This window comes from Megalobrama amblycephala, unplaced genomic scaffold, assembly GCF_018812025.1.
Source record: "Megalobrama amblycephala isolate DHTTF-2021 unplaced genomic scaffold, ASM1881202v1 scaffold490, whole genome shotgun sequence".
NCBI lineage: Eukaryota > Metazoa > Chordata > Actinopteri > Cypriniformes > Xenocyprididae > Megalobrama > Megalobrama amblycephala.
Genome location: NW_025953408.1, coordinates 68,279 through 74,908, shown reverse-complemented (window position 1 = coordinate 74,908; position 6,630 = coordinate 68,279). Strand labels below are relative to the sequence as shown.

At 36.5% G+C, this 6,630-nt stretch overlaps 1 long non-coding RNA gene across 1 annotated transcript; it reads right to left on the bottom strand.

Moving 5' to 3' along the window:
• Positions 1-482: 482 nt before the first annotated feature.
• Positions 483-6,524, bottom strand: LOC125261808. Its single transcript, XR_007183440.1, has 5 exons — positions 6,298-6,524; positions 4,832-5,093; positions 4,116-4,391; positions 973-1,104; positions 483-654 (listed from the first exon to the last, which is right to left on the bottom strand). It is a non-coding gene; the product is annotated as an uncharacterized LOC125261808 (long non-coding RNA).
• Between the last annotated feature and the right edge of the window lie 106 nt (positions 6,525-6,630).

Here is a 6,630-nt window from a genome sequence, read left to right as displayed (position 1 = left end):
TTTTACATTGGTTTTCTTGGTAGGATGTGTGATGAAATTCTACCTGGAAACAGCTGAATTTAATGGCCAAAAATACAATTTTAGTTTAGCACACTGTTATATAATTGACTTCCTGAAGAGTGTAACACTGTGACACTGATCTGTGTCCATCTGGTTCTAACAAGTGTTTCAAATGTGTTTGCTGTGGCACTTTTGATCAAACCACAGAATAGTTTAGCATTTTGAACTTTTAAATGTTTCACTGCTGTAAAACACCATTTTACAATTCACTACTGTGTATTTGACTGAACCGATTAGAGAACTGTTTTTTATGTAACACATATTATGTGATCAAGACCCTCAGTGTCATATTTCAATGGAGCATAAAGAACATAATAAACAAGTAACTGTCATACATATTGTTAATAAATCAGAACTGACTCAGGTTAGAAAATGCTGACGGAAAAAAAAAAAAAAAAACAAGAACAGAAAAAAAACAGAATGAATGGACATGAAAAACATTTCATTCAATGCCCATAAACTTGTGCACGTCCCAGTCCAGTCTGTAGATCCATCAGCATTGAGCTCATGATTGAATCACATCAGCAGACGCTGCACTGGTCATCTGTATCTGATCACTCACTGCGCCATAAGAGGGATGATTTCTCACCAGACCTATAAGATACATTATAAAAACAGATATGTTCTTGTAAAAATGTAAATACGAGCCACAAACAAATGTACAATTATTCACACTTTTCAGTTGTTTGATAAATACTGTAAAATAGATGCATTTACCTTGTAGTGTAGTCAAATGAAATCCAAGTCATGAAAAAAATCTTACTATCATCAAAATCTCTATCACCATGTTCACTTATTTCTACCATCATTTACTGCCAAACTGTCCATACATTTTAAAATGTCTTTAAACAATGATATATAAAAACAATGGATTTTAAGCTACAATGATCATACTGATTATTTATAACTCACCATCTGAGTTTCTCCATTTGTAGACACAGCAAGTAATCAGAGCTGCAACTAGAATTAGAACTAGAGCTAGAACTAGAACTGCTACTCCTCCTATAACAGACCATCGAGGTTCTGGTTTAAAACATTTTCCATCTGCAAAAAATGGTATTACTTTAAAATAAGGTTCATTGGGTAACATGAACTAAGAATCAACTGCACTTATAAAGCATTTATTAACCTTTGTTAATGTTAATTTCAGCATTTACTAATTATTAAAATCTTGTTAAAGGTGCCATTTTTCACAAGATGTAATATAAGTCTAAGGTGTCCCCTGAATGTGTCTGTGAAGTTTCAGCTCAAAATACCCCATAGATGTTTTTTAAATTCATTTTTTTTAACTGCCTATTTTGGGGCATCATTAAACATGCGCTGATTCATTATATATGCCGACTCAGTGTGCGTCCCCTTTAAATTCTCGTGCTCCCCGTCCCTAAACTCACGACTCTATAATACATTGCATAAACAAAGTTCACACAGCTAATATAACCCTAAAAATGGATCTTTACAAAGTGTTTGTCATGCAGCATATCAGATCATTTATTTGGATGTTTACATTTAATTCTGAATGAGTTTGATAGTGCTCCGTGGCTAACGGCTAATGCTACACTGTTGGAGAGATTTATAAAGAATGAAGTTGTGTTTATGAATTATACAGACTGCAAGTGTTTAAAAATGAAAATAGCGACGGCTCTTGTCTCCGTGAATACAGTAAGAAACGATGGTAACTTTAACCACATTTAACAGTACATTAGCAACATGCTAACGAAACATTTAGAAAGACAATTTACAAATATCACTAAAAATATCATGTAATCATGGATCATGTCAGTTATTATTGCTCCATCTGCCATTTTTCGCTATTGTTCTTGCTTACTTGTATAACGTCTGATGATTCAGCTGTGCACAGATCCAGACGTTATTCTGCCATTGTCTAATGTCTTGAACATGGGCTGGCATATGCAAATATTGGGGTCATACATATTAATGATCCCGACTGTTACGTAACAGTATTGTTGAGATTCACCTGTTCTTCGGAGGTCTTTTAAACAAATGAGATTTATATAAGAAGGAGGAAACAATGGAGTTTGAGACTCACTGTATGTCATTTCCATGTACTGAACTCTTGTTATTTAACTATGCTGAGGTAAATTCAATTTTCAATTCTATGGCACCTTAGATTAGGTAATGCACTGTGAACTAACATGAACAAACAATAAACAACTCTGGTGCAGTGGTGGCATTCAAACAGTTCCCAGTTCCCTGTCCTGATCAACAAGATGTTCTTTGAATCCCGGCCACAAGTGCACCTTCAGAGAGAACATTCAGCCTTTGAGTCAGATTTTGGAGGAAAGATGTCTACTGAAACTGTCATCAGTCAGTGACGTTTCCCAATTTTTCTCTCCTCTCAATCACCTCATTTATCTCCTACCTTAACAGAGTTAAGAACCTCCAAGTCAGGTCCATCAAAGGTTACCTGAGCGGCATCCAGTTTTCCCACAAACTGATTTACGCCGCTGCCTCCTGCGAGATAAATAATTCACAAACCTCCCTCTTGATCAAAGGAATTCAATGATCACAACCCTCTCACCCCTGACACCAGACAACCCATAACACTAGACATTCTCACAAAATGTGTTCTCCGCAAAGGCTACCAGCCCATTAATACCGCCCGTACACTTGTTGCTATGTTTATTTTAGCCTTTTTTGGTTTTCTTGGATTCTCGGATCTCGCTATCACCAAATTCGAGCCAAAAGTCCACCCCACCCTCTCAGACATACTCAATAGCGAAACAATCCCCTAATGAATTAAACAAAGCAAGATAGACCAAGCTAAAAAAGGCCATTTTATTTATATTTTTTATTATTATTTATAATATAATTATTTATATTTTTAAAAAAATTATTTTTACATCAACAAAGCCCACCAAACACTCATATACAAACCTCTGGTACTATCCTCGACCCTCCAGGTCTTTCTTCGTTTCAAACCTCAGACAGGGCTTACCCATCCTATGCCATGAGTACTGAACTCCCGATGGACACTACGAGAGCCCTTCAGGTCAGTTCCCTATTCTATGACTATTGACTATAACTTCTGTCAAACACTTCGAGAGCCTCCTGGTCGAGCAACCTTGCCTTTCTCCATCTGACTGTCGGCAAGGCGTACCCATCTGATGCTGTGAGTACTCCTGTCGAACGCTGCGAGAGCTCTCCTCGCCAGATTCTTCAAATTTCATTTCCAGTAGGGCCCACTCAGCCAATGCCATGACCTGTTCAAGTCAGAGGCAGAGCAGACCCTCCAGGTCGGGTGGCTCAAATCACGCTGCACCTTGGCATAGGCTGACATGGTCCACCCGTCCCATCAAAGGCTATGTAGGCCCTCCCGGTTAGGTGATTCGGGCCTTGATCTCCCCGTTCATTGGCCGGAAGGGCCTGTCTGCCCAGTGGCGTGAACTGCTCCTGTTGGAGGCAGTGTGGGATCTCCTGATCGGACATCACAAATCATGCTGTTCCTTGTTTAATGGCCAGTAGAGCCCCCCCATCTAATGCTGTGAGCTGCTCAGAGGTTGTGTGGGCCCTCTCGGTCAAACGACTAAGCTTTTTCCCAAAATACCAGCCCCCCCCAAATTTCGGTGCTCATCTGCTTTTGGGGGAATACTCTGGGTTTGTGCCAAATTCCATGCCGAAACCCTTCCCACGGACAGCACTCCAAATATGCATAATCTTTACTCTATTTAATTATATCAAGTAAAATATCAAATGACATAAACAGATGACCTACACCTACACCACAGTGAACACCGCCATCTAGTGGTTAAATAATCATTATGTTTAGCTCCTACAGTAATTGTTTGTATCAGAGGTCTTCAACCCAGCTCCTGGGGACCCACTGTCCTGCAAAGTTTATTTCCAACCTGCTTTAGCACATTTTCCTGTGTATTTTCAAGTTATCCTGAAGAGCTTGATTTGCTGCTTTGGGTGTGTTTGATAAGGGTTGGAGCTGGAGACAAAGGGCCTCCAGGAACAGGACTGAAGACCTCTGGTTTGTATTATTATGTTCTGTTGCTACAACATTGTGAGTGACAATTTATGATGATATTTACCCCATTCTACTGAAACTGGTTCAGTCAGACTGCTGTGAATGAGCAGACAGTCATAACACCCTTTTTGGTTTCTGTCGATCTTCACACTGATTCTCATCTGAAAGGTTTCATCACCATTTGCTCTGATTCCAGAAGATGTTTGGTTCTCAAGAACAGTTCTGTTCAATCTAATGTTCATCTGAACATCTCTGGGGTAGAAACCAGTGGCCAGACACGTCAGAACTATCTTACTTTCATCATCAGCAGCAGCTTTCCCCACAAAGACATCTGGTTTAACTAGAGAACAAAATCATAATGCAATTAACAAACAAACATTTACAAAGAATTTGGTTCTGTCTCTGTGGTTTCTGTACTTAAAAAAAAAAAAATGTTTTATTCCCCCCCCCCCCCCCCCCCTTTTTTTTTAAATCACAATTTATGTTTCACAGAAGATCTAAATTGAATCTAAATTTGTACTTTGCGTAGAATTGTGTTTTTAACATACAGGTAGTTATAAATACTATAACCTAGAAAACTTTCTGAATTATTACAATTTAAAACATTTTTTTAATTTTGATAAATTTCTCAGCAAACAAGACTTAATATCTTTATTTTGCCTCTTAAATTTGTACTGGACGACAAGACAAAAATACAAAGTATGAAAGTCTTTTTTTTTTTTTTTGTAGTGTATACACACAAACACAGGACATAATTAAAATGATCTGATCAGGACTTACTCTTTATTGTGTTGTTAAATGTGAGGATCCAGTCAGTGCAGGTCTTGCGGAAATCCTTGACGGGTTTGTTGCGTCTAATTTGATGATCCCATTCCTTTTTTGTTTCTTTGGCATCAAACAATCCATTTCATAGTGTCAGGATTAAAGGTAATCAAATCCTCTCCATCAAATCCATATTTATCAAAGGTCACCAGACTTTTCACTGTTCCATTAGGATGTTTCTCCAGTTTACAGCCAACTGTTCTCTGAAGAACATGAAGCTCTACAATCGCAAAACAACACATATATTGGCCAAAAAAGTCACTGTTTGGTTTTAAATAGGCAAATGCTTAAGAATCTAGGATTATTTCCACCGAAATTACCCTGAACAATATGTCTATTGTTCTATCTGTCAGAACAATGATGCTGAAAATTCAGCCTTGATCACAGGAATAAATTACATTTTATTATACACTACTGTTCAAAAGTTTGGGGTCAGTAAGATTTTTTAAATGTTTTAAAAGAAGTACCTTCTGCTCACCAAGCCTGCATTTATTTGATTAAAAATACAAACAAAAACAGTAATATTGTGACATATTATTCCAATGTAAAATAGCTGTTTTCTCAATATACAGTAAAGTGTAATTTATTCCTGTGATCAAAGCTGAATTTTCAGCATTATTACTCCAGTCTTCAGTGTCACATGATCCTTCAGAAATCATTCTGATATGATGATTTGCTGCTCAAGAAACATTTAAGATTATTATCAATGTTGAAAACAGTTATTTACATTTTTATTTCATGATGCTATGATGAATAGAAAGTTCAAAAGAACAGCATTTGTCTGAAATCTAAATCTTTTGTAACATTAAATACCGTTCAAAAGTTTGGGGTAAGTAAAAATTTAAATTTTTTGGGGGGGATAGAAATAAAATGAATCAATACTTTTATTCATCAAAGATGAGTTAAACTGATCAAAAGTTACAGTAAAGACAATTATAATGTTAGAAAATATTCTATTTTAAATAAATGCTGTTCTTTTGAACTTTCTATTCATCGAAGAATTTTGAAAAAAACTTGTATACAACTGTTTTCAACATTGATAATAATAATGAATGTTTCTTGAGCATCAAATCATCATATTAGAATGATTTCTGAAGGATCATGTGACACTGAAGACTGGAGTAATGATGCTGAAAATACAAATTCACAGGAATAAATTATACTTTACTATATATTGACATAGAAAACAGCTGTTTTAAATTGGAATAATATTTCACAATATTACTGTTTTTGTTTGTATTTTTAATCAAATAAATGCAGGCTTGGTGAGCAGAAGATACTTCTTTTAAAACATTAAAAAATCTTACTGACCCCAAACTTTTGAACGGAAGTGTATACTCATATACAAAATTTGAATTGGAATAATATTTCACACTTTGAGTGTATTTTGATGATTTGCCTTGGTGAGCCAAAGAGACTCTTACCATCCTCAGTTGTGGACTTTGACAGAAAGTACAGCAGATTTAGGAACTTTTCTCTAGAATCAGGTGCTTCTGGAGCTTCGGTCCAGTCAGTCAGATTCTTTCTTACCCAGGCTCTTTTTTCATTACTGTAGTAAGTGATCTGTTTGTCATCAGACTCTGCCTTAGCACTGAACTCTGGGAATGTGTCTGCTTTGGTCAGGGCTGTAAACATGTATCGGAGGTAATGTCTCTCTGAGGAACACATAAACACAAACAACAAAGAAAACAGAAAAAAAAATATTTTCTTCTGTCAGATGTTAATGTAAAATGACCATATGTTTTCAAGAACTTCCT